The sequence below is a fragment of the Salmo trutta genome, chromosome 9, assembly GCF_901001165.1.
Source record: "Salmo trutta chromosome 9, fSalTru1.1, whole genome shotgun sequence".
NCBI lineage: Eukaryota > Metazoa > Chordata > Actinopteri > Salmoniformes > Salmonidae > Salmo > Salmo trutta.
In genome coordinates this window covers 47771485-47782300 of record NC_042965.1, presented here as the reverse complement: position 1 = coordinate 47782300, position 10816 = coordinate 47771485, and the positions used below count along the sequence as shown (strand labels likewise).

At 47.9% G+C, this 10816-nt stretch overlaps 1 pseudogene; it reads left to right on the top strand.

The window, feature by feature from the left end:
* The first annotated feature begins 2521 nt into the window (after positions 1–2521).
* Positions 2522–10816, top strand: part of LOC115199690 (adhesive plaque matrix protein-like) — a 56966-nt pseudogene continuing 48671 nt past the window's right edge.

Sequence of the window (10816 nt, the reverse complement as noted above, 5' to 3'; positions counted from 1 at the left end):
GTGAACAGGAAGTACAGGTTGAAACATGTAGGTAGTACAGATGCTTGCCAGTTGGTCTGTGCATGCTCTGAGCACGTGTCCTGGAGTGCTAGAATGTAGACCTGTTTAAAGGTCTTGCTCACATCGGCTACGGATAACGTGATCACACAGTCGTCCGGAACAGCTGGTGGTCTCATGTATGATTCAGTGTTGCTTCCCTCGAAGCGAGCATAAAGGCATTCAGCTTGTCTCTTAGGCTCGCATCACTAAGGCAACTCGCTGCTGTATTCAGACCCCTTGACCTTTTCCACATTTTTTACGTTACAACCTTATTCTAAAATTGATTAACTTGTTTTTTCCCTCGTGTTTCTACACCTGCATTGCTTGGTGTTTGGGGTTTTAGGCTGGGTTTCTGTACAGCACTTTGATATATCAGCTGATGTAAGAAGGGCTATATAAATACATTTGATTTGATATCCCTTTGTGGTCCGTAATAGTTTGCAAGCCCTGCCACATCTGACGTGCATCAAAGCCGATGTAGTAGTATTCAATCTTAGTCCTGTATTGACGCTTTGCCTGTTTGATGGTGCGTCTGAGGGCATAGCGGGATTTCTTATAAGCATCCGGATTACTGTCCCGCTCCTTGAACGCGGCAGCTCTAGCCTTTAGCTCGGTGCGCATGTTACCTGTAATCCATGGCTTCTGATTGGGATATGTACGTACGGTCACTGTGGGGACGACATGGTCAATGCACTTATTGATGAAGCCGGTGACTGAGGTGGTATACTCCTCAATGCCATTGGATGAATCGAGTGGTTGCACATGTGACATGCTGGTAGATCACCGCCCCCTGTATATCCCTCTTTTCTTCACCTAAATGATTGGGATTTGGGCCTGGTCTCAGAGAAGTAGTATATCCTTCGCGTCGGACTCATTAAAGAAAAAATCTTCGTCCCATTCAAAGTGAGAAATCACTGTTCTGATATCCAGAAGCTCTTTTCGGTCATAATTATATATATTTTTAGTATTTAAAATTTTTTTTATATAATTTTTATTTAACTAGGCAAGTCAGTTAAGAACAAATTATTATTTACAATGACGGCCTACAGATGTTTTCTTTAATAAAAGATGATAGCAGCAGCATTATGTACAAAAGTTACAAACAAAGCAAAAAAACACTGTTTGTTATTTTCTCGACAGGGTTCCTTGATTTAAAATTCCATTGCAGGGCTAAATCCTCTGGTCTGTCATCAGGTGTGCTGGGGGTAGTGGGGAGGCAGGGGGAGACAGGAGGAGAGAGAGAGGGGTAGAGGCAGGGAGATGCAATGGCGAGGAGATGGAGAGGCTGGGGGAGGCAGAATAATTGAGCCGGATTCTGATGCCGTCCTTCATCGAAGCCCATAATGAGTTAGGGGGAGGAAAGAAGGGGAAGAAGGAGAGCAAACTGAGAGAGGGAGGCAGACTTGACACTCCCACACCCCTACCCCCAGACCAATCCAGTCTGAAACATGACACTGACCCAGGAGAAGGGGAGTTAGGTCAAAGGGGTGTTGTCTTGGTAACATAGACTCTTAATCAACTGATGAAGACCAGGACCTATAATCACAAAGCAGACAGACCAGGACCTGTAATCACAAAGCAGACAGACCAGGACCTGTAATCACAAAGCAGACCAGACCAGGACCTGTAATCACAAAGCAGACCAGACCAGGACCTGTAATCACAAAGCAGACCAGACCAGGACCAGTAATCACAAAGCAGACCAGACCAGGACCTGTAATCACAAAGCAGACAGACCAGGACCTGTAATCACAAAGCAGACCAGACCAGGACCTGTAATCACAAAGCAGACCAGACCAGGACCTGTTATCACAAAGCAGACCAGACCAGGACCTGTAATCACAAAGCAGACCAGACCAGGACCTGTAATCACAAAGCAGACAGACCAGGACCTGTAATCACAAAGCAGACCAGACCAGGACCTGTAATCACAAAGCAGACCAGACCAGGACCTGTAATCACAAAGCAGACCAGACCAGGACCTGTAATCACAAAGCAGACCAGACCAGGACCTGTAATCACAAAGCAGACCAGACCAGGACCTGTAATCACAAAGCAGCCAGAGTAGGACCTGTAATCACAAAGCAGCCAGAGTAGGAGTGCTGATCTAGGATCCCTTTGACCTTTTACATCATAATGAATAGAATTTTATGGACAAGTGACCTCATCCTCGATCAGCAACCTGTGTATGTTTGTGTTTGTGTTTTTGTGTGTCTCTTTGCGTACACATTCGTTGTGGTAAAACCCAAAATGCTAAATTTTGCTCTCTTTAGAGTTTGTGTGCTTTAGGCATGGGTGGTGTACCCTATAGCCTTCTACAGCCCTAACCACTGTACCCTACACCCTCATACATTTACATTTTAGTCATTTAGCAGATGCTCTTTTCCAGAACAACTTACGGTAGTGAATGCATACATTTCATTTTTTCTCCGTACTGGTCCCCCGTGGGAATTGAACCCACAACCCTGGCGTTGCAAACACCATGCTCTACCAACTGAGCCACATAGGACCCTCCTACACCACCCTACACCCTCCTACACCACCCTACACCCTCCTACACCCTCCTACAGCCACATACACCCTCCTACACCCCCCTACAGCCCCATACACCCCCCTACAGCCCCATACACCCTCCTACACCCTCCTAAACCCTCCTACATCCCCAACCACTGTACCCTACACACTACTACACCCTTCTACACCACCCTACACCCTCCTAAACCCTCCTACAGCCCTTACACCCTCCTACACCCTCCTACAGCCCATACACCCTCCTACACCCTCCTACAGCCCATACACCCTCCTAAACCCTCCTACACCCTCCTACACCACCCTAAATCAAAATCAAATCAAATGTATTTATAGAGCCCTTCTTACATCAGCTGATATATCAAAGTGCTGTACAGAAACCCAGCCTAAAACCCCCAAACAGCAAGCAATGCAGGTGTAGAAGCACGGTGGCTAGGAAAAACTCCCTAAAAATGCAGGAACCTAGGAAGAAACCTAGAGAGGAACCAGGCTATGAGGGGTGGCCAGTCCTCTTCTGGCTGTGCCGGGTGGAGATTATAACAGAACATGGCCAAGATGTTCAAATGTTCATAAATGACCAGCAGGGTCAAATAATAATAATCACAGTGAACAAGTCAGGGTTCCATAGCCGCAGGCAGAACAGTTGAAACCGGAGCAGCAGCACGGCCAGGTGGACTGGGGACAACAAGGAGTCATCATGCCAGGTAGTCCTGAGGCATGGTCCTAGGGCTCAGGTCCTCCGAGAGAAAGAAAGAAAGAATTAGAGAGAGCATACTTAAATTCACACAGGACACCGGATAAGACAGGAGAAATACTCCAGATATAACAGACTGACCCTAGCCCCCCGACACAAACTACAGCAGCATAAATACTGGAGGCTGAGACAGGAGGGGTCAGGAGACACTGTGGCCCAATCTGATGATACCCCCGGACAGGGTCAAACAAGCAGGATATAACCCCACCCACTTTGCCAAAGCACAGCCCCCACACCACTAGAGAGATATCTTCAACCACCAACTTACCATCCTGAGACAAGGCCGAGTATAGCCCACAAAGATCTCTGCCATGGCCCAACCCAAGGGGGGGCGCCAACCCAGACAGGAAGACCACGTCAGTGACTCAACCCACTCAAGTGACGCACCCCTCCTAGGAACGGCATGGAAGAGCACCAGTAAGCCAGTGACTCAGCCCCTGTAATAGGGGTAGAGGCAGAGAATTCCAGTGGAGAGAGGGGAACCGGCCAGGCAGAGACAGCAAGGGCAGTTCATTGCTTCAGTGCCTTTCCGTTCATCTTCACACTCCTGGGCCAGACTACATTCAGTCATAGGACCTACTGAAAAGATGAGTCTTCAATGAAGACTTAAAGGTTGAGACCGAGTCTGCGTCTCTCACATGGGTAGGCAGACCATTGCATAAAAATTGAGGGCAGGGCTTTCCCTCCAGGGCAAGGCTTTCACCCTCCTACACCACCCTACAGCCCCATACACCCTCCTACCCCACCCTTCAGCCCCATACACCCTCCTACAGCCCCATACACCCTCCTACACCACCCTTCAGCCCCATACACCCTCCTACAGCCCCATACACCCTCCTACCCCACCCTTCAGCCCCATACACCCTCCTACAGCCCCATACACCCTCCTACACCACCCTTCAGCCCCATACACCCTCCTACACCCTCCTTCAGCCCCATACACCCTCCTACAGCCCCATACACCCTCCTACACCACCCTTCAGCCCCATACACCCTCCTACACCCTCCTTCAGCCCCATACACCCTCCTACAGCCCCATACACCCTCCTACACCACCCTTCAGCCCCATACACCCTCCTGTAGCCACATACACCCTCCTACACCCCTCAGTAGAGACCTTTCACAGTCCTCCACTTTCTACAATGACAACCACATCGAAATGTAGTCAGTACAAAAGAGTGGTATACACGTCTATACATTACACTCTCTCTCTCCTTCTTTCTCTCCCTCTCTCTCTCTCCCTCTCTCCCTTTCTCTCTCTCTCCTTCTCTGTCTCTCCTTCTCTGTCTCCTTCTCTCTCTCTCACTCTGTCTCTCTCTCTCTCTCTCTCTCTCCTCTCTCTCTCTCTCTCTCTCTCTCTCTTTCTCTCCTTCTCTCTATTTCTCTCCTTCTCTCTCCTCTCTCCTCCATCTCTCCCTGTCTCCTCCATCTCTCCCTGTCTCCTCCATCTCTCCCTGTCTCCTCTATCTCTCCCTGTCTCCTCCATCTCTCCCGGTCTCCTCTATCTCTCCTTGTCTCCTCTCCCGGTCTCCTCCATCTCTCCCGGTCTCCTCTATCTCTCCTTGTCTCCTCTCCCTGTCTCCTCCATCTCTCCCGGTCTCCTCCATCTCTCCCTGTCTCCTCCATCTCTCCCTGTCTCCTCCATCTCTCCCTCTCTCCTCCATCTCTCCCTGTCTCCTCTATCTCTCCTTGCCACCCCCATCTCTTCATGTCCCTTTCAGGGAGACGTTGTGTTAGAGGTGATGTGTGAACCAGGTCATATAGCTGATGTGTCTGTAGTTAGGGAATAGTGTGCCATTTGGGATGAAGCCCTTCCCTGAACCTGTCTGCTGGTGCCATTTTGAATGCCAACCCACTATCACAGATTATTGTAAAATAGAAACAAATTCCTTATTGGGAATTTATGACAGGCACATGGATGCAGATCATGCTTCTTTCTGTTCTCCACTCTCTTAGAGGGCCAGGGCCCAGTTTCCCAAAAGCATCTGAAGACTAAGTTCCTCTTATAATCATAGGATCCTACTGAGCCTTATTAGGATGCTTCTGGTGAAACCGGGCGCTGGTCTGTTATGATACGGAGGAAGGGGAGGACATGTTGAAATGGAACACGGAAGGGATTATACCGACTTTACTATACAACTGTAGTCTTACCCCAGACCCCTGTGTTTGTGTAAGGTGACATCACAGAGGTGGGCTAAGCATTTGTTATGGTGTCGTCACACCCTCTCCTTCAACCTACTTCAGTGATGTGTTTGTTAATCCTCTGGTATTATGATAAGGCTGCTATAGGCCTTCTGGGCCTTCTGCTGCCACGTGGAGGATCAGGCCAACTTCAACAGAGGAGAAGGAAGCGGAGGATGAGGAGGAGGAAAAATAGGTGGAAGAGGAGGATGAGGAGGCGGAGGATGAGGAGGATGAGGAGGAGGAGGAGGAGGGGGAGGGAGGAGGAGGAGGAGGGAGGAGGATGAGGAGGAGGGGGAGGGAGGAGGAGGAGGAGGAGGAGGTTGTGAGGAGGGAGGAGGATGACGTGTAGGAGGGAAGAGGTGGAGACAGTTCTCAGGTTGATGGAAGACTTTGAGTAATTTCTGTCTTCAATACTTCATAAATGTATTTACTGTTGGCATGAATAGGATGAAGCATGGAAGCATTCCAATCCAAGACAACAACAATGTACAGTATTTGGGGGGTAAGGGGAAAAAAGGAAAGAATTACTGGGGTTTTTCAGGTCGTTTTCTAAGTGCATTCTTCATTTGTTAAGTGTTCTCTTAGGAAATCTAAATGGCCTAGAAAATCTGACATAGTGCACCTTTAAACTAACACAAACAGCTTGGTAACCGTCATCCTTTAGCCTGTAGACAGACAGACAGACAGACAGACAGACAGACAGACAGACAGACAGACAGACAGACAGACAGACAGACAGACAGACAGACAGACAGACAGACAGACAGACAGACAGACAGACAGAGAGGAGAGTTGGTCCTGATAACAGATCAGAACAGAGGGATCGTCAGCCTGTTCTCGGCTCAGCAGGGTCTAATGTTCCCAACCAAACAGCCTGTTCTCGGCTCAGCAGAGTCTAATGTTCCCAACCAAACAGCCTGTTCTCGGCTCAGCAGAGTCTAATGTTCCCAACCAAACAGCCTGTTCTCGGCTCAGCAGGGTCTAATGTTCCCAACCAAACAGCCTGTTCTCGGCTCAGCAGAGTCTAATGTTCCCAACCAAACAGCCTGTTCTCGGCTCAGCAGGGTCTAATGTTCCCAACCAAACAGCCTGTTCTCGGCTCAGCAGGGTCTAATGTTCCCAACCAAACAGCCTGTTCTCGGCTCAGCAGAGTCTAATGTTCCCAACCAAACAGCCTGTTCTCGGCTCAGCAGGGTCTAATGTTCCCAACCAAACAGCCTGTTCTCGGCTCAGCAGAGTCTAATGTTCCCAACCAAACAGCCTGTTCTCGGCTCAGCAGGGTCTAATGTTCCCAACCAAACAGCCTGTTCTCGGCTCAGCAGGGTCTAATGTTCCCAACCAAACAGCCTGTTCTCGGCTCAGCAGGGTCTAATGTTCCCAACCAAACAGCCTGTTCTCGGCTCAGCAGGGTCTAATGTTCCCAACCAAACAGCCTGTTCTCGGCTCAGCAGGGTCTAATGTTCCCAACCAAACAGCCTGTTCTCGGCTCAGCAGGGTCTAATGTTCCCAACCAAACAGCCTGTTCTCGGCTCAGCAGAGTCTAATGTTCCCAACCAAACAGCCTGTTCTCGGCTCAGCAGAGTCTAATGTTCCCAACCAAACAGCCTGTTCTCGGCTCAGCAGGGTCTAATGTTTCCAACCAAACAGCCTGTTCTCGGCTCAGCAGGGTCTAATGTTCCCAACCAAACAGAGCTGAAACAGGGAGGTCAGAGTTCTGTTCTGCTCTCTTCACACTCTGATTCTTCCACTACACTCTCAAGGTGTGAACACTAAATCGGGCTTTATTAGCTTGGCCAGAAGCTGGATCACAGTGTTTATGTTTGTTCTTTATAAATATTCAGATTAAATTGTCTTTAAAGAATGATGATCCTGAGACTGAGGACATTATTTATTTTGATCAGATTTTCTTTGGTTACAGACGTTACTAACTTGTGGCGTTGTGTGCAGTGTTTGGGACAAAAAAAACAACACGAGTCGTAAACTGTTACATCATGATCCTGGTGTTCAGGTAGTCTAGAGGTTAAGGGTCTGTTACATCATGATCCTGGTGTTCAGGTAGTCTAGAGGTTAAGGGTCTGTTACATCATGATCCTGGTGTTCAGGTAGTCTAGAGGTTAAGAGTCTGTTACATCATGATCCTGGTGTTCAGGTAGCCTAGAGGTTAAGGGTCTGTTACATCATGATCCTGGTGTCCAGGTAGTCTAGAGGTTAAGTGTCTGTTACATCATGATCCTGGTGTTCAGGTAGTCTAGAGGTTAGGAGTCTGTTACATCATGATCCTGGTGTTCAGGTAGTCTAGAGGTTAAGAGTCTGTTACATCATGATCCTGGTGTTCAGGTAGTCTAGAGGTTAAGGGTCTGTTACATCATGATCCTGGTGTTCAGGTAGTCTAGAGGTTAAGGGTCTGTTACATCATGATCCTGGTGTTCAGGTAGTCTAGAGGTTAAGGGTCTGTTACATCATGATCCTGGTGTTCAGGTAGTCTAGAGGTTAAGGGTCTGTTACATCATGATCCTGGTGTTCAGGTAGTCTAGAGGTTAAGAGTCTGTTACATCATGATCCTGGTGTTCAGGTAGCCTGGCGGTTAAGAGCATTTGGTCAGTAACCAAAAGGTTTCTGGTTTGAATAACTGAGCCGACTCGGTGAAAAAGCTCTTGATGTGCCCTTGAGAAAGGCCCTTAACCCTAACTGCTCTGATAAATCACTCTGGAGAACGGTGTCTGCTGATAGACGTAAAATACCAGTCAATCGTTTTAGAACACTTACTCATTCAACGGTTTTTCTTATCGTTTTCTACGTTTTAGAATAATAGTGAAGGCATCAAAACTATGAAATAACACATAAAGAATCATATAGAAACCAAAATAAAATATATTTTAGAATTTAGATTCTTCGAGGTAGCCACCCATTACCTTGATGACAGCTTTGCACAGTCTTTGCATTCTTTCAAGTATACCATAAAATAACAGTTTCGAGGATATATACAGGGGGGTACTGGTACAAAGTCAATGTGCAGGGGCACAGGTTAGTCAAGGTAATTCAGGTAATATGTATAGGTAGAGGTAAAGTGACTATGCATAGATAATAGTAGCAGCAGCGTAAAAATGCAAATAGTCCGGGTGTAACGGCCGTCATATGAATTAGACCAAGGCGCAGCGGGTTGAGTGCTCATTTTGATGTTTATTTTAAATAACCATGAACGCTTCACAAAAACAAGAAAACGGCCGACAACATAACAGTTTGCAGGCTAACCCTAGCTGTGCAAAACAACGTCCCACAATTCCCAAAACAAACATACTCCTAAATATAGGACCTTCAATCAGAGGCAACGATAACCAGCTTCCTCCAATTGAAGGCCCCAATCCCAATTACTAAACATAGAAATAAACACCCTAGAAATAGTTATTGAACTATACAACATAGAACTAAACCAAAAATCCCAGAAACATAAATCAAACGCCCCTCTACATAAACACACACTCAAAACCATATAAAACAAATACCCCCTGCCACGTCCTGAACAAACTCTAATTACAAATAACCCCTTTACTGGTCAGGACGTGACACCGGGTAGCCATATGATTAGCTGTTCAGGAGTCTTATGGCTTGGGGGGTAGAAGCTGTTAAGAATCCTTTTGGACCTAGAGTTGGCACTCCGGTACCGCTTGCCGTGCGGTAACAGAGAGAACAGTCTGACTAGGGTGGCTGGAGTCTTTGGCATTTTTTTAGGGCTTTCCTCTGACATTGCCTGGTATAGAGGTCCTGGATGGCAGGAAGCTTGGCCCCAGTGATGCACTACCCTCTGCAGTTGCCATACCGGAAGTAATGCAACCAGTCAGGATGCTCTCAATGGCGCATCTGTAGAACTTTTTGAAGATCTGAGGACCCAAATCTTTTCAGTCTCCTGAGGGGGAATAGGTTTTGTCGTGCCGTCTTCACGACTGTCTTGGTGTGTTTGGACAGTTTGCTGGTGATGTGGACAGCAAGGAACTTGAAGCCCTCAACCTGCTCCACTACAGCCCCGTCGATGAGAATGGGGGCGTGCTCGGTCCTCCTTTTCCTGTAGTCCACAATCATCTCCTTTGTCTTGATCACGTTGAGGGAGAGGTTGTTATCCTGGCACCACACTGCCAGGTCACCACACCACACTCCTCCTTATAGGCTGTCTCATCGTTGTTGGTGATCAGGGGACTGTTGGTGACTGTTGTGTCGTCGGCAAACTTAATGATGGTGTTGTGCTTGGCCATGCAGTCATGGGTGAACAGGGAATGCAGGAGGGGACTGAGCACGCATCCCTGAGGGGTCCCCGTGTTGAGGATCAGTGTGGCAGATGTGTTGTTGCCTACCCTTACCACCTGGGGGCGGCCCGTCAGGAAGTCCAGGATCCAGTTGCAGAGGGAGGTGTTTAGTCCCAGGGTCCTTAGCTTAGTGATGAGCTTTGAGGGCACAATGGTGTTGAACGCTGAGCTGTAGTCAATGAATTGCATTCTCACGCATATTTTCCTTTTGTCCTAGTGGGAAAGGGTAGTGTGGAGTGCAATAGAGATTTCATCATCTGTGGATCTGTTGGGGCGGTATGCAAATTGGAGTGGGTCTAGGGTTTCTGGTATAATGATGTTGATGTGAGCCATGACCAGCCTTTCAAAGCACTTCATGGCTACAGACGTGAGTGCTATAGGTTGGTAGTCATTTAGGCAGGTTACCTTAGTGTTCTTAGGCACAGGGACTATGGTGGTCTGCTTGAAACATGTTGGTATTACAGACTCAGTCAGGAAGAGGTTGAAAATGTCAGTGAAGACACTTGCCAGTTGGTCAGCGCATGCTCGGAGTACACGTCCTGGTAATCCATCTGGCCCGGCAGCCTTGTGAATGTTGACCTGTTAAAAGGTCTTACTCACGTCGACTACGGAGAGAGTGATCACACAGTCGTCTGGAACAGCTGCATGCTTCAGTGTTACTTGCCTCGAAGCGTGCATTGAAGTCATTTAGCTCGTCTGGTAGGCACGTGTCACTGGGCAGCTCGCGGCTGTGCTTCTCCTTGTAGTCCGTATTAGTTTGCAAGCCCTGCAACATCCAACAAGCATCGGAGCCGGTGTAGTAGGATTCAGTGTTAGTCCTGTATTGACGCTTTGCCTGTTTAATGGTTCGTCTGAGGGCATATCTTATAAGTGTCCAGCTTATATACTATATAGGGCATAGGGTGCCATAGGGCTCTGGTCTAAAGTAGTGCACTATATATAGGGAATAGTGTTCCATAGGGCTCTGGTCTAAAGTAGTGCACTATATAGGGAATAGGGTTCCATAGGGCTC